This window comes from Rhea americana, unplaced genomic scaffold (assembly GCF_003343005.1).
Source record: "Rhea americana isolate MKP2758 unplaced genomic scaffold, rheAme1 scaffold_221, whole genome shotgun sequence".
Taxonomy (NCBI): domain Eukaryota; kingdom Metazoa; phylum Chordata; class Aves; order Rheiformes; family Rheidae; genus Rhea; species Rhea americana.
In genome coordinates, this window is record NW_028186333.1 from 892,151 (window position 1) to 911,928 (window position 19,778).

General features: G+C 38.1%; 1 protein-coding gene across 5 annotated transcripts in view; it reads left to right on the forward strand.

Moving 5' to 3' along the window:
- MTUS1 (microtubule associated scaffold protein 1) overlaps positions 1-19,778 on the forward strand; it is a 124,525-nt gene that overhangs the window by 67,420 nt on the left and 37,327 nt on the right. The gene's annotated exons all lie outside the window — the stretch shown is intronic.

Here is a 19,778-nt window from a genome sequence, read left to right on the forward strand (position 1 = left end):
AAGGTACAAATTTTTCATTCAGATGCTTTAGAGATATTCAGAAGAATGTACATTAAAAAAAAAATTTAAAGCTGCACATGACCTGATTTTGATTTTAAGTGACAGGTAAAACAAGTAAAGCAAAAATTTGGAGTGGGAAATAATTGTTCCTCGGGCATGTTGCAGGAAATACATGTATGTACATATATACATACATATGTACATACATGTGTGTATTTTTTTGCTAGGATACATGACATCCAGAGAAAACTATGGCAATCTGCATATTGCATAAAAACCTTATTTTCTCTACCACACTGCTGCTTTACATTTTGCTTAAGGAGGAGCAAGCAGCTGCATTAACTAGTTTTGCAAAAGCTCTTCCTCTCAGGCATTTCCTTATTCTCTTGAATACCACCCTTTTTTTGCAGATATATTTGGAGATCAGTTCTACCAATTGGCTTTCCTTTCTATCCTGGCATTTCATATAGCAGCTTCAAATGTTTTCCTTGTTGTTACCTTTCTCCAGCAAAGTAAAGTCAGTTTGAGTTTCTCCAGGTGATAAAATCAATTATGAACATAATGTAGGCTGACTATCCAAATAAAATCTTGGCTGCTGGTTCCAATTTGCTTGTATGTCTTTTAAGCTAGGTTCAAAACACTCTTGATGCTGAAAATTCCTATATGAGATGCTCTTTCTGCATATACCTAAATCCTTGATATTCCTAACAACATGAAATTTTCACATATTTCAGGAAGAATATCATAAAGGAGCAAGGGGGGAAAAATGTTCAGTCCTCCATGTGCTCACTAGCTGCTACCAAAATTTATATCAATTAAAAAAAATAAAAATATGTTCAATTACATGTACAAAGGTAACTTTACAATGATGAGAATCCACTTGTGTGTTGCTTTCATTTAGTGGATATAAAAAATAAAACCRGTTTGTTGGATCCCTCTGTTAAATACAGTATGTAAAATAGCCATGTGTTTCAGTTAGGCAGCCCTCCCTGTGTAAGTGCTGAATAGACCTTCTGTGTGTGTGCGTGCGCACGCGTGTGTGTGTGTGTGTTCTCTGATGTGTGTTATATTCAACTAATGGAATAGCACTAAAAGTACATAAATTCTTTGCCTGGTATGCCCCTTCTGCTTTGTTGTCCTCATGTCTTGCAGGAAGTCAGCAGGTTAAGCAAAAAGCTGACCAGTGTTTGGTTAGTGCTGAATATACCAAAAAAGTAGGGCATCTGGAAAACCAGGTCACATGCTGTAGGGGAGAAAGCAAGTATGTATAGATAAGCTGTGTTTCTCAAAACAGTGCACTGAAACTTGTTTGTGGTTATTTTGGGTTCATAAAGCTCTACAACAGTAGATCAGGCAATGACAATGTATACTGCAGAACACATAGGGTTGGAGGGTTTTCTTGTTTGTTTGTTTGTTTGTTTGTTTGTTTTTTAAGTACCATGAGGAAGCCTTTTTGTTTTTGCAGGATCTATATGAATGTCTTAATGTAGTTTATTAAAATGACATGTGGCTTCCTTTCTAGGTCACCTAAGCAATGAGAAATAGAATGTACGAGGAGCTATATCAACCAATAAATGAGGAAATAATTGGAAAAAGGAATTTCAGGGTTCAAGCAGGAATACATGATACTGTGTATGAGAGAGTTATGAAAGCATCATTCAATTCTGTTTTTGATGTGCATTGCGTTTTGATAAGTGTTTTCATGGATTTCATTCGTGGCTACCTTCTGTAACAACACAGAGCACCTTCCATGATTGTAGAGCATCCTTGAGATATTTATGTCAGTTATTCACATGTAGAGTTTTAACRTAGTTTAGCAGAGGAGCATAGGTCAAGATTTATCTGTTATGTCTTGGTTGACAGTTTGTGGTACAGTGTCTTTGTGAAGCTAGGATGCAAACAGTCTTGAGAGGAGGAGGATGGAACTTGCTCTTAGGTTTTCATCTTGGTTTGAGGATTTTCTGCAACAAGCTTGCCTTGGTTCTTCACAATGTATATGATGGCTGGGCAGACAGTTGTTTGCACTGACACTGAATTATTCTAGGTTTATCACCACAGTCTTGGGCTGAAGTGCGTTTGCATAGCTTACGTCTTACCTTGTCCATGTGGAGGTGTTAAGGTAACTGTAATACTTGAAGTACCGTCAAGTATCTTGCTGTAAGCATACAGCATGTGTAAGGGGAAAACAAATGCAATAAGAGTTTTGCAGGAATGAGAATTAAACCTGAAGAAACTTGTTGTAAAATTTAAAGTGTATTTTAAGGTCATTCAGTGTATTGCCTTGTGTCTAACCTTCATAGCTCTGAGCTCTTCTTCTCAAGGCGGTCATATCCAGAAGTGTCTTCTCCTTTTAAATGCAGGCAGACATCCAGAATCATCATTTTTCTCAGCTGCTGGGAGTATGGTACACCTGTATTGTTAAGTGTGAATAGTGAGCATCTTCAGGAAAACAATCACTGAAATACTTCAAAAAATACTGTATTTACCCATCCTCTGATTTACTGCAAATGAGTTTTACTAGTTACTACGACAAAAATTTTGACACTTCACAACTGCATAAACATGATAGGTATGAGTTAAATACGAACCAGTACCTTTCAGTGATGAAATTTAAAATGTATTTCCTTTATTAAGCTGTTAAGTAAAGGTTTTTACCAAAAGAGTGACTAAAGTGCTTTTATGCTCTTCATGCATCAATGGTGTGACAGAGTAGATCATCATCTCTGGATTATTCTATCTAAATTACAGGAGAAAGACATTCTTATATGAATGTTTCAAAATATTCCTTTTGTGTTGCTTACGTTTTCTCTTATGTACAGATAAAATTCTGCAGAAGCAGACAGTTTTGAGAACAGATCAAAGCCCTTGTGCCTAGAGTCTTTGAAGGATTGTGTACTGAACTGCACTGTTGCCATGCTGCTGTTTTCCCCTGAGCAAACATACTTAGTATTCTTATCTCTGGTGACTTCCATTGTTTACCAATCCATGAGACTGTCTTATTAACCTGGGAATAAGAGGTGTCTGCTAGATAAACAGTAGTTGATGTTACTAGGGCAATGTCAAAAGAAAAAAAAAATCCTTTCTTTGCCAGCAACAAGTAAATATCGGATATGTTTGAGTAGATGACATCCATTTGTGAAATGACTTCTCCAAGTTTTACTTCAGATCACACTGGGAACTACCCAAAGTTGCTTCCAACTGTAGCAAAGCAGTACTCCTAAGCAAGCTACCAAAATCTTGAGGAATCTGAAATCCTCAGGTATTATGACTTGCTTAACTGTTCATATGCCATGGTTTTTCCTAAGAATAACTGAAGTGTAGATTAATGTCCAACAAGGCGCTTTAATATAGAATCTGCAAAAAGCTACCCAAACCACTCAACCCTTAGTATTCTAAATCTAAAAACCTACCAGAGAGATTTGATACTGGATAGGTATGTTAAATATCTGTATCACCTGCCAAGGAAAAAAATAGCTYAGAAATATAAACTACTCATCTATTCTGAGCAAAAGAAGTTAAATWGTTGGAAACAATTTGTCATGAGTGATTTTGGGTTTACTCATGTTTCAGTTGAAGTTGATGAGACTCAGCTGCTGGTTTAATCTGTTCAGGAATAGGTACTAAATGACTTGCCCTTGTGTACTTGATTTTAATCTTAAYAGATCATAGCCACATCTGTAGGTGATAGCTAGGCCTTTAGGTGATGGCTAGAAGGAGGTTCTGTTTTTTAAGCAGTAGGGCTCTGTTTTGGAGTTGGCAATGCTTATTTTATACAAGTCTAATGCAATTTATGCATTTATGCCAAGTATAACATGAAAATAAGGCTAACCCTTTTCAAACAAAGCCTGGATAGCAGAAAGAAGAGGAATTCCTGTCCTCAGGATTCAAAGAAAGGGTTTGTATGTGATGTTAATACTTACAGTATGCCTATACTTTAATAGAGCATGAACATGTATGTAAACGTGTATGTAAACTGGAAGAAGCAGAACTAGAGTACTGTGAAAAGCAGATACATGGCAATTCTTTGCATTCTGACTTTCCACCGTACTGAGTGATGTTGGGTATTTTATTCCTTCACTTATGCAGGCTRATTATTGGTGAAGGATGCCTGAAGTATTTATCAATATTAAATAAGTAGAATTACTGCTTCAACATCATGTAAGAATAGTTAATTGGATAGTAAAAYAAAAGCCCAGCAAATTATCCATGCTAATATCATTGAATATGCTAAATGTGCATTTATTTCCACTTGATACGTGTAAAAATGGTCCAGTTGTAATTTGTATTGTTTAAGCGGCAGGCAGCTACAGACCTTAATAGCTTTTAAATTATTTTGGGAGATTTCCAGTGTATCAAAGCCAGACTTAGACTTCTAAAAACTGCCTTTGCCAGTTTCGTGGCTTGTGCAGATGAACCTTTTTACCGTTGTAGAAATGGCTCATAGTGCTCAGACACTACTGCCAATTCAATTAGAACTACGGTCATTTCAATTAGAACTTTCCAATAAGCAGCAGCTTTGGGGGGAAATCATATCATGTAATTTCCATGCTAGAATGCAACACTTTGAGTTTTTGCAGGCAGTTGGCTTGTTTTGTGGTGCTATTCTTCGTAGGCACAAAGCCGTGACAGGGGCATGGTGGGGGGAGTGGAAGCCAAAAAGTTTATTTCTTCAATTAAACATAGGTCTCATTGCTGCAAAAACTGACCTTTTTTAAAGTCATGTTTGAGTACTGTGAAACCTGTATTGAATGGTTTGGGACCACACTTCTCACTTGTTGCAGTCCATTGCAAGAGAKAATGTCTGTTTTTAGATCAGTTTTAATTTAGTCTCCTGTAATGAAGGAGTTTGCCTCTCCTGCAAAAACAGTTTCTTGTACTGAGGAGCATCATTTGTAGGAAAGAACTAGATAGATTTAATGTCTTTTAGGAAATTGTCAGTGTTTAAAACAGCTTTTGAATGTTTCACCAAATACCATATCTAAACTAACATATTTAGAAAAAATATTTGCAAACACACCCTACCTTTGTTGGCCCTCCTTCCTCAAGAGCAAAGTATTTTGAAGGCTGCATTACTCAAGCTGGCTGGCTTGCTGCTGAGTTCACCTGTGCCTGTATTTACTCATCTTTGACATATCTGCTGTCTCTGGTTAACTGGAGTTGTGCTGACATCAGCATGACTTAATTGAATTACATCTTCATTTTAAAAACAAGTAATTATTTTTACCATGATAATACAGTGTATTAGTGCTGTAGGGTTCTTTAACGAAGCACTTTATACAAAGTGAATTTTAACATTCAAAGCTGTATTTTCAAAAGGAAATTTAATTTTTAAGTTTTCTTAGGATGCTGGTGAAGACCTCAAATAGACACAAATCCTCTCTCTTCTCTTTTCCACCCTTGAGCAATCAAATTTCTGTGCTTTGAGGAAAACCTTGCCATGTTGTAGTTGTACTTCTGCTCTGCTTTTTCTGGTACAGCCAGACACCATTTAGGCTATACTTATGATATACTTAGTGGARTTGCCAGCACCTTTCTAACAGTCTCTGTAAATTATGCTCTTCAGTGTGAAACTGATGTTTCTCTTCTGTCCTACAGGGTGAATAAAATAGCACTTGATTTTCTGTGCCAGCAGTATAGTTTACATCTTTAAATCTCTTTTTTTTAAAAAAAATCGTATTCAGTTTATATTTGAGTATGTGGACAGTTAGAAATAACCCACCTTAAATAACCTGGCTTATATCTGACAGAGGTGTTTAATTACAGTTACTATTTATGAACCTGCCTTGGTATCTTCTTAACTGATGTCTGATAGTCATAGCAAATGAGCTAATAATCTTGTGTCCTGTTTCAAAGTCTTGGTTAAATTTACTTTTGCTACTTCTAGTCATATGCTACTTAAACATTTATAGTAAGTACAAGTTCTTTCTCAAGATGCTTGTGTAAACATTTTGAATGTGATGTTATGGAAATAGTTTTAGTTAGGGAAGAAACAGAGCAGCTGGGATGGACACTTGTGATGCACATCTTTTAATGAAAACTCAGCCTTTTCTTAAGAGCTTGCAGTACTTTGCAGTACTTGCAGTACTTTGGTAGAAAAGCCTGGGAAATATTGCTAATAATAGTCATTAAAGATACTAGTCTTCCTTCTTTAGTACTGTTCTTCAGTCTCAGATATTTCACTGGCCTTCATTTTTGTCTGCTTGTGAATGTTAATATTAGAAGCATGTAGAYTATTAAAAATTGAAAGTTTATTACAAAAATCTATTTTTGTAATAAAAAACTTCAAATGCTAAATAGCAAAACAAGAATACTGGAAATACTTCTAGCTGGAGAATGAGTGAACTTATTTATAATGCCAGTTAAACTGCTGTACTTGGAATAAAGCAGAAGCCTAAAAATGTTGCATTCTTAGCTATAAGCATATGCCACCTTCAGGTATTACTATACAAACTACAAAAGGTTTAATCTGCTTATTAAACTAATGTGTTTTGCCACTTAAAGTCCTAATATGAAGTGAGTAACATCAACCTATTAAAACTATATTCATGTGCCTCAGGAGGGACCTCTGTTATGAGCTGGGGTCAAAGAAGATGAGATGCATCTGGAATGTACARTGAACGTTTTCCTTCTTGCATTTGTTAGTAGCACAAGTAGATGTGTTTGTAATCAGAGATGTTAATCTCATGTACAGGTTTTAGTCATCTTAGTAAGTTATGGGTCTTCCTCAGTGAACTTTTGATTTAGGTGAACTATCACCTCCCTGAGAAAGTTACTGTTGTCCTTTCCCTTGTCCCGGCCGCTAGCTGCTTAAGCAAAAGGGAAGGTCAGCTGGTTTCACAGTTGGTGTTCGTTAACTTAAGCAGAAGTATATGGAGGCTCAGGAGAGCATTAGATGTGAAGAGTGATACAACAAATGCTTTAAACCTCCTCCACAGGAATTGCTTGGACTTTACGGCAGGCACCACAAATGTTCGCTTTCTTGAGGGGGGCACTAGTGCCTGTCAGGCTAGCAGTGCTCTGTCAGTGTCTGTCCGAGTGATCCTTAATTGCAGAGTTTGCATTCATGAACTTTTCTTCCAAGTGACTTCTAAGCAAAGACTAGTATTTAATTTCCAGGTCCAATCAGCAAGCCTGGAAAGGACTATGTACCTCTTGGATATTGAAAGGACGTACGTCTTGTTGCTAATGCAAGCTCGGGGCACTGCCGTGTTCTCTGTTTTTCAGCTTGGCGAGATAGTTCTGCGCGGGCTGTGCTGCGCTGCGCTCGGGCACGGTTCAGCAGGCCATTCCTGAGGCGGCGGTGCGCAGTGTCCCGGGGCCTCCCCGGGGAGGAACGCGTGCTACGTAGTAACAGGAAAACYGCTTAGCGTAACAGGAAATACGGAAATAGTCCCCTAACTGCAACATGGAGACTGCCAGCAATTGTATAAGTGGAGCTTTTGTATCTTTGGAAAAGAGGACACACCACTGGCCTTGATGCCGGGAGATCTGGCACTTGAGATGCCATGTTTTCTGCCTTGAAGTTTCACTGCAGAATGGAAAACTGAATTCACATGGAGGATTTTAACTAGCAGCAACTGAAGTGTTTCTGTTAACAGGCATTTTTATTCTGTTAGCCAGGAAATTGTATTTTACCCCTCGGGTAGATTTAAAGTACTTTCTAAGGGTTAGCTTTAGACATATGTTGAATTAGGCTGGTATTCCTTAGAACATGCTATGCTGCTGCCTCCTGAAAGATGTTATAACTCTGTGTATACTTTTGGAGGCTTAAATTTTTCTTCATTCTGCAGAGACTTCATTTGTTAACTGTGTGAATATGTGTAGTCAGAAGGATGCTTATGTAAAACGCAGGAGCTTATTGTCAAGTGAAATAGTAATAGTGGAAGTTATTTTTCTTTTGACATATATAAGTATTTTCTTAACATATAACTACACCAATGGAGGTAGATACATGTAAATAACATTCCTAATCCCTTAGGAGAACAGTGCTAACCTCAGTAACCCAAATTCTTAACCAAACTATGAAACAGTTATAGAAATTGGTAACACTCTAATTATGTACAGGACAAGAATAATGCAACTTTCCTTATGCCACCCTCTAGGTATGCCAGAGCAGTCATCAGAAAGGAAAGTAAATGTTTGCTTCTACTCTGTTAATCTGTACTGCAATTTCTTCCCATCCTTCCCCCAGTAACTGCTTGGTTATTTTTGAGTTATGAGCCCCTACAGACTTGATGGTCATGCCTCTGTCCTTGCTGATAATTCTTTTTAATTCATGGACAAAGCTGCTGTCCTAGCTTGGTCTGTAAATTCTAATTTATAGTAAGAAAGTCATGACTTTAAAAGTTCAAGAAAAAATGCTGCGTGTGCCAAAAGGAGAATTTGAATGTTAGCTATTTATTGTGTACTTTGAAACTGCAAACTGCAGTCATCCTATTTTATGAGAAAAATGTTAGAATTAACTTTTTGGTATATAAAATAGTAATATTATAGGCATTCTTTTTAGCATTAATTGTGATGCCTCCTATATGCATAGAAGTGACATTGCCTAGCTTTTTAAAGAATATCAGTGAGTTTCAATGTAATCTGGATATGTTTGTATGTAAAGTCTTGTAAAGCAGGAAGCTGTTGTGGGATATATTCAGAAATGATTTTGACACAAAGATAAAACTTTAAATATAACTTTAAATATAAAATATAACTGAGGCTCTGGAGGCTTTTTACATTTCTACTGCTTTTCCTCTTTCTTTAATATCCTTTAGGCAGCATTTCAGTGCCATGCTTAGCCTAGTGACATTTGTTACAGTCATGTAACATCAGCTCATACTAATGTGATTAAACAAATAGCTTCAGAGTTCAAACAAAAAACCCTTCTGTGCTCTCCATCCTAGATAACTGCAGATATTGTGCAAGAAATGATGTTGTGTATTATTTTGTAGTCCTATGATCAAAGTGATATTTTATAGATCTCTTGGTGTACCTATTCTCAAGGAAAAATAATTATTCTCTATAAGTCACTGAGCCTTATGTAGACCCTTATTTTGAAAGATTTTGAGCAATTCAGAAAAACAGATGACAAACATCAAACTCTTGGACCTAACACWAAACAGAGCTGATATTACCAGCTAACTGGCAGAACATTTGCCTGTTGCGGAGGAAGAATTGCTAAATTAACTCAATAGCTGGCACAATGACGTAATTAACTCCAAATGATTCAATAACAACAAAACAAAACTGACTTTGAACTCTTTCTTCAGCCTGCCTTTGTTGCAACAGAATGGGACTCTATGGTATGTGAGCAGATGGTGGCCTTCAAACTTAAAGGTTTAATTCTAAATGCTACAAGAATTCTGTTTGAATTGCCATGAAATYTTTCTTGAGTGCAGAGTACAATTAGCCTTTAAAACCTGATGTTTGAGCAAAGTTTGAGGTATAGATCTAGAAGAAATCTATGRTGCCAAAGAATGAGTCTGTTAACTTCTCTTGCTTGAATTTGGAAATAACAATATCTCAGTTACTTGATATTTCTCTGAATCTATAATGTTTGTCACCCTTTTTATGAAGGCAGTATTTTAAGAAGTAGTTGGAAAAAATAGTTCAGCTGTCTACATATCTGAYTCCTCAGAATATAGGAGACTACCTTGCATATGTGAGAACAGAATGGAAAACTTCTTTGCTAGCCTGTTAATATCTGCATGAAATGTGGCTCATGAGGAGATCATAACCAATGATCTAATCTTACGTGCAGTCAGATCAGATTTGARCTGGAAGAAGTAGTATCATGAAAAAGTGCAAGGACTGAATTGTTAAAATGGTGGAAGTTTAAACAATTGAGTAGTTGGGCAAAATGCCTTTTTTGTGATCTGACATCTGAGGGAATTGTTACAGAGAATGAATGTTGATATTCAGGTGATGAATAGGTAATATGATGAYGACAAAGAGGGAATTGGAACCGGTAGCTGAGATGAGGACTCCCTCTTCTTGCTTTGTGGATGGCCCTTTCTTGCCTAAGTACTTGCCTCTCTAGGTTGTTTGGAGTTGCATGTGGTATATGCTGATGTACAGCTTGACTGCTGGGGCTCTCCTGCTGAGCACATATTCACCAGTATTTGTGAAGACTCATAATTTTGTTACTGTTTTGTGTATTCCTGCAGAACCAAAACCTGATTTTGAATGCTAAAGACCTGAATTATTCATCAGGAGTTTTACTCAGTTGTGGGCACTCAGCTATGGACAAAAAGATAAGTGTTAGATTTAACTTGCCCAGGGAACCCCCTGAGAAGATTTTAAGAACAAATTAAACCACTCTTGACAGGAATTTGTCTCGGTGTTGTTAACCTTGCCTCAGCAGAGATTGATGACTTCTGGTGCAATGACTAASAAACAAACAATACTAGTAGAGAGCATAGGGCACAGTTCAGGAGTGTCTTTAACTCTCTTACTTTATTATGGACTGTCCACCAGAACTTGTTCTTTAAAAAAATGCATAGGCTGTTAGGTCCGGAATTTGCAGCAATGACATGAATGAGCTAATACTCCTCCTTGTACTTTTATTCTGAAAGACACCAGCACTTTGGAAGATGATGCATTTTCTCTGGTTTAGTTTAGATATCTTCAGAAATGTCATAACTTAGCTCCTTGCAGAGCTTCAGTATAAGGTTAATGTAGGTTGTAAAACCTAAATAGTAGCCTTACTGACATTTCTGAAGATTAATCATAAACAGTAACAGTTAGATGAAATACAGAGATTCTGTATGCTTAGTCAGTTTAGCAACAGATCATCTCATTGCTGACAAACAACTCTGCATCACTGCCATACCCTCTTTGTAGGGGGAAAAAAAGTGCTGTGCTCTGAGAGGAAGTCAGGAGTGCACTTGACAGTGCCCTAAAATAGTTGTACAGGCTCAAGAGCTGCTTTCTATATAACAGGTGACACTTTATGGAAACCAAGACATCAGTGTAAATCGCTTGGAAGAAGGCAAATTTTCTGAGGGGAAATAGGTGATTAATTAGTTGAGGTGATTAATGACTGGGTAATAGAGATATGCATGTGGTGACCCAGGTCAAGGCTGTCCTTGGGTGAAAACCTATTTTATTGCGGTAGGAACTGGAAGGGTGACATGCTCTGAGGCTTATCTAGGAACCTTAGCGCAGTGTCACACTTGCATTCCTGATACTGTGCTTGCTTTGGTCTCAAGGCTGCCTTCAGCATCTCCTGATTGCAGAGTGAATTCTCTCTGCCTTGCAAGATGGTAGAAAAGCGCTCATAACCAAACAGAAAATGTTCAGGCCATCACGCTGTAGGGCAGCATGTTTGCTTCATGCTGTGGGTTATCACTTAAGAACCTGCCAGGGTAAGTATGTTTCAAAATACCTCCCGAGGGGTAGGCTGATATCTGTCTTTAAAAGAACCATTGCATAGAATTAATCAAGGAGGACTGCCTGGGACTTCTAAACTTTTGGCAGAGGTTGTACAGAAGCTCAGTTAAAAAGGTGTGCAGGTTTTTCTTTTGGGGGGGGGGGRAAGAGGTGAAGTGTGGGCGGAAAGAACTTGTTTGCTATCTCTTGGTTTTGTCTGTCTCATTTCTCTCCCAGTTTCCTATTTCACCCCTATTAGTGTGTGAAGTACACTATAATGAAAGCACTTCTGGTTTATGCCTGTTGTTATGTCAACAAACAGGAAGATAAGCTGCGTGCTGTGTATTACAGGTTTTAGGTAACAGCTTTAGGGTGCGAACCTGATGCAAAAATCTTTGGTTTTCTTTATACTTAGTAATCATCAGTGTAATGGACAGTGACGCACTGGACATGCTAACAGGTTCTGCCTCAGAAGAGACTTGCTCCATACCAGCATGTAATCCCTTATGGGCAGTGTTGCAAGACATATGTTAAGCATGTGATTAAAATGTTGAACAGGCGTAGAACTCTTTGCATAAATACATCTGAGATACCTCTTTCCTTTTCAATATCATGTGAATTAGGAGAAAATCCAGTCCTGTGGTTGGAAATGAGGAGCAAAAAGTAATAAATCAAAAAGGTTATATTGATGCTGTAAGCCAAAGATAAGTTGGCAGGTAAGGACAAATACAGTTTTGAAACAGTACTCCAAACTGAGTGCCTCAGTGTGTGATGACTCTGCACACCATCTTCAGGACACTACCAGTATTTCCAAAAAAAAAAAAAAAAAGTCAAAAAAACCTCTGCAGAGAAAGGCAAAGGAATTTGTGCTGTGTAGGTTTTAATCCTGCTGAGTCAATTTAAGCATATAGGCCAAGTTTTAGCTACTTATAGTTAAGTTTTGTTCAGTTACTGTGACCTTTCTAAAAACTTCCCTTCTTCCTTTTTAAAATTTTATTTATTTATTTTTGTTCAGGACAATCTGAAATGGATTTAGTAACAACTAAAATATAGAAACTGATATCCCCAGGCGTAGACTAGAGGCTGACCTTAAATAAGAGATATTCAAGCAGTTACAGTAAGAGTAAAGGAGTGTGAGAGCTACAGCTCTGCTCTCTAAGCATTTAGTTGTCATCTTAAATTTCACCCTGCATAGATGTGGGGAGAGCTGCAAGATGAGCAATGTTGTTTCTCTTCCTCCAGCTTCTTGAACCCAGACCAGCTAAATAACTASCTAGCTAACTTGCTAAGATACAGCACCTTCTTCAGAATTCTGGTGGCACACGATAGGCACGTACAGCACTGAGATACAAAGCTGTTTTGTTGCAGACAAAAACTGTCTCAGGTTTGACTCCTTCAAAGTGTGAACAGAGCAAGTAAGGGTTGTGCACAGTGGTTTATATAGAAAGGCCTGAGGTACTGCTTAGAAGCAATACATAACTTTTTCAGGAGTGTGTACAAACGGTTGCTATCTTAAGGACCTTAGACTGAGAGGCACAGAAGGAAAGTGTGTTCACTATTTTCCAAGCTGTTGGCAGGCAAAAGTTTCACTTAATTTCTTGTGAAATTAAGTGAATTAAGTGAACTTAATTTCCTTAATTTTCACTTAGGATGAGGGAGAGACTGAACCAATGTCTGAACTTTAGCTTCAACAATCTGTTTTTTAAGTAGTAGCCAAAGCTACTTTTACTTTTCACACTTGGTGTCAAATAGGGTTGACGAAGCTATGGAGCTCTGTACTAGTGGGGTTGGAAGAATCTCCTCCAAAACATCTAGCCTTCCAAATCCACTAGAGACACCGCTAACTTAATTTTGAGCTCGGTGGCTGTTTTTCTTGTATACTTGTTTGAAACCACTTACTGGATTTGCAGCCCGGAGCAGGAGTTCTGAAAGAAATTAGAATTGCGGTTTACAGCTGGCCGAATTTCCCTCCTATTATACACATACAGCCCTTTTTAGTCCCTTTTTTTTGAGATTGAATTTAGTCATTCTTAGCTCTCAGACTCTTTGCCAGCCTAACTCCAGAAAATGCAAGATATTTTTTGATTTTTGTTTGTTTATCTCAGTTACCAATTATAACTAGTAAAACAGACTTACTGGAACAGGGGAAAGCCAAATAAAGTAGATGCAACATCTAGATGCTTACCCTTTCATATTTGGGAAATGAAAATATCCAGTTGTTGTTTTCAAGTCTAACTCCAGTCGAGACTATACTAGTTAGAAGATGAAACCATACTGAAGGTGAAAGTAATAAATGTTTTTTATGATTTGTTCTAAGTTTTATGTAGACTTTTCTTATTAAATATTTAAAATGTGTTGCATTACCTAACATAGTAGAATACAGCTGTTAGTGTGGTGTAGTGAGTTCTTCAAAACAGAACTTCATGCATATCTTCAAATGTTTCAACTCATAGATTTTATTCCTGTAATATTAGAGGTATAAAAATCTTGGTATCTGCTGATGGCTAAGTATATAGAAAATTCTGAGGTTTTTTATTAAGAAACAAAACAAAAAACTTGGGGAAAAAAAACAAGACATACCTTACCCAAATATATCAGGTTGTATTTAAATAACCTCTTGTTTTAATCAGTAATTTACTGTTGAGAGCAAATACTCATCAGTATTTGATTTGCYGTTAATCAGAACTTTTTTTCTTCTTCTTCTCCACAAATAGAAGACAATATCAAGTTACTTGAGATGCATTAAGGACAGAGGCAACTTAACTGGAAGAGAAGCTGACTTACAGCAACAGAAAGTGGTATTCCAAAGACAATAAATTTTTTTTGCATACTGCTCAAAGCTATTGTACATTTATCATTAGCTACAGAATATTCCTGTTGAGAGACTGTACGTAAAAGCCTCAGCAAGGCTGAGGTGTAAGTCCCAGCAAGCTCAGACTTCCAATTTGCTATGTAGTACAAAACACCTGTAACTTTAATTCACGGAAGTTTGAAGGGTGTTTTACAAAGCGGAGATAAGTAAAGGAAGCCTGTCTAAAGTTGCATACTGAGGGTGATCTTCACAAATCATCAAACAGTCCTTAGGGATCAGACTTCTTATTTTAAGGAGAGAATGTATGAACAGCACTGATATAATTCTAGATGAAATTAGTGTTTTCAAATAGGCCAGTTTCCAAGAAGGAAAGTTCTTCACGATGCATTATATTGTATCAGAGCACTTCGAGGTGGGTGCATACACATGGCAAGGAGCTTGCAGTCTTTGGAGCTGGTAGCATTGGACAAGAAAGACAAAGCCACAGAGTTTAGTCACTTGAGCTTTGTCAGCTTGAGGAAGGCTCCCCTCAAGGCTCCTTCCATATTGCACTTTGGATTCTGCTCTGAGTTACTGTCTGGGGGAGCCTGTTCCTCTGTAGAGAAATAGAGTACGGTATTATACTGCTGAGCTGAAGGACTGTTTGTTTAAGGGTGCTGATGTACTAGCATTCATAATTGGCTCTTTTTACCTGCTTAATTCCTTTTGTCAGATCTTTTCTGGATTCAAATTTCAGTTTGCACTTCTGYAATCTATTTTGTATGGTCAGCCTTACTGATGTTTTTGTGTGARTATGAATGCTTAAGAGCTTACAGGATATCCATCCATCTAGAAATGCAGTGGGGGATTGAGAGGAGGCAACCACACTTGCAACCTATAGCTGTACTAGGAAAAACCTTTAGCTTAAATACAGGTGTATCACCAGAAAGTGTATTTGTAGCCTGGTAGATGAGATGCAGAAATTAGGGGAGAAACTCTGCTGTGGGTGTTGTGTCCAGCAGGGGGCTGTGCCACCACTGCAATAGTAGGACAGCCTGGCAACACCAGCAAGCCATGCTGGTCTGTTCTCAGACTGTCCAGATGCAAGTGTGCGTCTCAGACCACCTTACTAGTCCCACTAATGTACCTGGACAGGAAAGCAAATAGTAACTTTGTTCCACAGATGGGACTCTCCAAATTGACAGGTTGTCCCTGAGCAGCAGCATTGTGGTAAGCTGCAAGTCCTGCATCTATGCATGCCATGCTACAGGTGTTCTCTGTAATGCTTCCCAGCCAGGAACAGCAGTGAGTGGGGTTATTACAGCTTTGGATAGATAGTTTAACTTCTCCTCTGGGGTGTTTATGGGTGCTTGTGGTTTCCAAAATCGATGGCTTCATGGAGCCATGACAGTGCAAAGGTGGTGTAAAAACTCTTGTGAGCTCCAACCTGAGTGATGGTTAGTCTTCCTCTGAATGCTTGGCATTATTCTGGGCTTCAGTGTCAGGTTACCTGTTTGAAAGCAGAGGGGGTGCATCCTGTAGGCCAAGATCCACTCTCTTCTCTCCCCCTGCAAATTGAATTAAATGACTTCATAATTAAATTTCTGTGTACAGAACAAGTTGTAGCCTGGTGTCATGTCTGCCTGCATATGTTTTTATGTGGAATCTGTATCAACTGCAATGAATTCAGCACTTAAAGGTGAGAAGCTGTAGCTTCTGTAAAGAAAAAATTTATGTCAGACTTGATAGCTAAAAGAGCCTCCCCAACATAACAAAACCAGCTTATTAGTCAGTTTTCTCCTGTTGCTTTGATAACTGTTGGTCATTTTTGTGAGCTAGAGGGCTTTCTCAGGATCTGAGTTCTTCCAAAGATGGCTAAATGGGCATGAATAGTTTTTAAGGAGTGGAGCTGGGAGAATGGCAAAAATGCTCTTGGATTTACTCGTGAACTCCTATGGGCGAACATCAGCAGAAGGGTGGGTGCAGAACTACCTCTTTGAATATACAGTTGAAATAACTACATTGTGTTGAACTATTTGAGCTTCTACAGGCAATTCAGAGTCCCTTTGAGACTTTGTATTGAAAAGGAAGGGCTGCTGTGTTCTTGCAAACTGTTTGGCTGCTTTGCAGCAAATACAGTTACTGATGGCCAGGCACTTTGATTGATACACAGATCAGATGACTGGGAGTGGCCTTGTGGGTGACATCCCACGTACAATGATGTCAGCAAAAGATTTCTAAAAATTCAGGTGTGGCACAATCTGGTAATTAAACTGGTTAGTGCTCTGACCGAGTCCTGAGATGGAGTTCTGTCTCTGCAACCCTGCTTGTTTAAGGTATTTTATTTAATACCTTCATCTTACCTCGCATTAAGCTTTTCCCTAGTACCATAATCGAAGCACAGTGTGAACTGAAGTAGGATACTACACCAACAGCTATATTCTAGCTCTGTTACTATCTTAGAACTCTGCTGTTGGCTCACAAATGTCCCTGATTGCTTGGAAACTGTGACACCAGAAGTGATTCCTGTTGGGTCAGGATGGAGTGYCTTGCTACACTGTTGGCAGAAGTTAAAGCTAGCCAGGTGGCGATGGAAGCTGGACAGAAGGAATTAAAGCACGATATGGAAACATCTCAAAAGGAAATCAGAACAGTATTAGCAATGCAGAGGAACCAGCAACAAATGAAAGAAGATCTGAAAGCAGAGATGAAATCCAGTCACTTGGATATAAGAACTGTGCTTGAGGAAATCCAGCGAATAAGGGAAGAAATGGAAGCTCGATTAAATACTCAGGCTGATCTGGTTTTATTGATCAAAGAAGTGAGCACCAATTTAACGTATGTAGACAAGGCTTTCCATAAAATGGAAGAGAATCGGAAAGTTTTTAGTGGCCTACACCTTCATACAGGAGAAAATATTGAGCAAGAAGTTTTTTCTGAAAACAGTTTGGATGAGGAACATGAAGAGAAGGTGCTTAGGGGTAAGATAATGGTGCCTGCAAAACTAGCAGGGGGCAGGGGGGAAGGTGAGACTGTTCCCACTTGTGCTTCTCAAGTGGTTTGCTTAGGCTGTTTGGAGTGTTTTTAAGAAATATATTAGAAATTGAATCTCTTGCTAAAGAAAATAATTTATAGCCAGTGTGGACATTACCATTACATGGTAACAAAGGCTTTCATTCTGCAAACCAAAAAGTGGCTAGTGGACTTTTCCCCTGGTAATCCAGTAATGGCACACAAGGCAGAGAGACTCAGGAAACCAACAGTACCAGGCAAGCACAGAGGCAGCTGGCCAGTGGAGTATCAGTGTGAAGTAGTGTGTTATACCTAAGTGCTCAAAAGTAACTATGGAATGCATCCTATGTAAGAACAGTTCTGTATCACTTTCTTCTGAATGCCTGTTAACTAGAGAAACTGTGTATGGAAAATGATTCCCCTTATAAAAAGGCTTGGGATGGGTATGATAAAATCTTCAAAGAGCTAAATTCTGTATTATGGCAGCTGCCATCAGCATGGTAATCTCAGAGGCGGGGGGGGGCGGGAGGTTCTTGCCCCTTTTTCAAGGCCGCAGGGTCGTGTTTTTGCTGGTCAGACATTGAATCTTCTGCCCATGATTCTGGGATCAGAAGGCTCAGTCATTACAAAGTTACTACTGATTTTTTTCTGTTGATACAGAAGAGGATAAGCCTGTTTACATGGTGGTTCTCTATTTTTACTGCACTGTAGTATTTTAGAACCTGGGACTTAGTCTTCAGAAACTGAGCGCTACAAATGAATTGAGAACAGTGTTTTCTAGCCTATTAGAAAAGTGTTCACAACATAACCAACGGGAGGAAATCATTGTGCTTTGCAAGACTGACTGTATAAAAGTGGTGAGTTTTAATTAAGAAAAAAGTTGGAGGGAAGAGTATGGACTTGAGTTAGTAACTGATACCATCTTTAGTCTGTCCTCAAAGTATTATATTGGTAATTAGGCTCTTAATTCATTTGTTTTACTGAAAGCATATTTTTTGTTTTGACATCATAGCATACCTCTGGTACAAATCTGGAAACATAATCTGTTGTTGCCCAGAGGTACCTAGGGTCATAACACTAGCAACACTCCTGTGCTTATTTAATCTGTAGAGGCAGTGCATGCTGTGCTGTTCATGCTAGCAAAAATGCTTTTTAATATTTGAAGTGGTTCTGTATAGCACATACTTGTGATAAAACTGCCCAAAGAAGTGTCACTGAATTCTTCTTGTGCATGTCTTCTGTTGAGCTTTTTTTAGCATGGAATCCAGGTTGGATGGATGGATGTTTGAATTTCTAGGAAAAGATTTAGTAGTCTGGACACCATGATTAACAACAAAATGCCTGGCTGAACTTTGGAAGTGGTGGTTATCTGGAGTCTTGTGTCATTTATGGTTAATTGATATCAGTGTATTTAAATGAAATGTAATTTCATTAGCTAAGTGTCTGATGTAATTTTTCCCAGAACAAAAATTGTCTGTAACCCTTTGTACTGATTTAAAGCAGCTTTTCTTGATGTCGGTGCCATAACAAATGGATGTCAAAGTCATTTCATATAGCTAATGAAATGATGACATCAGCATCTGTATCACTGACACCTTTAAATCAAGAGTAATACTCTAATTTTCCATTTAAAGTTGAGCATTCAGAGAGGGGGGAAAATATGRGAGAGTAAGACTATATGAGCCAGTAGGGCAGGGAATGCACTCTCTAGTCTTTTTATTCCTCTTCCCTTGATTAGTGTCTCTTACAATTTGAAGAACTTTCAGGAGGAAACCAGGGTAATAAACACAGTATTCTCCATAACTTTGGGAATATAACATGAAAACTCTGAAACAACTTTACTGCTCATCTGAAGAAGTTTAACTTGGAGGATGTCAGAATGTCTGTGTTGCAAAAAGGAAAGTCATCAGATTAAATTAAATAGTGATTAAAACGAAGTAACTGGAACTGGCAGCCAAACTTGATCTCTTTCCTCTGTAGATATGAACTATGATTTCTGTCTTGGATTACCATGCTAATTTACCTTGAGCAGGTTTACTACTGCATGACAAAACAGTGTGTTTCTAATTGAAAATATACCCTTTAACAGTCAGCATCTCCTGCACAGATATGTAGTGAAATCTTCAAGAGTGCAGGAGCATCCAAACATTGTAAAGCAGTATCCTGATGTTCCTCTAATTAGGATGGAGGACAGCAAATCTTCCCTAGAGAGGATTTATTTGGAGAATTAGTAGGTTTGAGAATGCCCTTCATACCTAGCTCGGCATGAGGTACAGATGACGTCAGTTTTTTAAACAGGAAACTTTACTTCAAATGCTCTGAAAACAACTCAGAGCTATGCAAGACTGATCTGTTAATGCAGTGGCTGATGTATCAGATTAACATTATCTGAGAATCAGAGCACTTATTATTAATACTATCTGCATGTGTATGACTAGATTTAACCTGATGGGAATATTTCGGAGTTGTTTGACAACCTTCATGCTAGCTGTTCAGGGCTTTAGAAGGCATTTACAAACAACTAGTGCTAGTTCATTCATTTGTCCCTATGTTCTATATGTTTCTTAAAAAAAAAAAAAAAAAAAAGGGGAAAATGTACTTCATCATACTTCAGAAT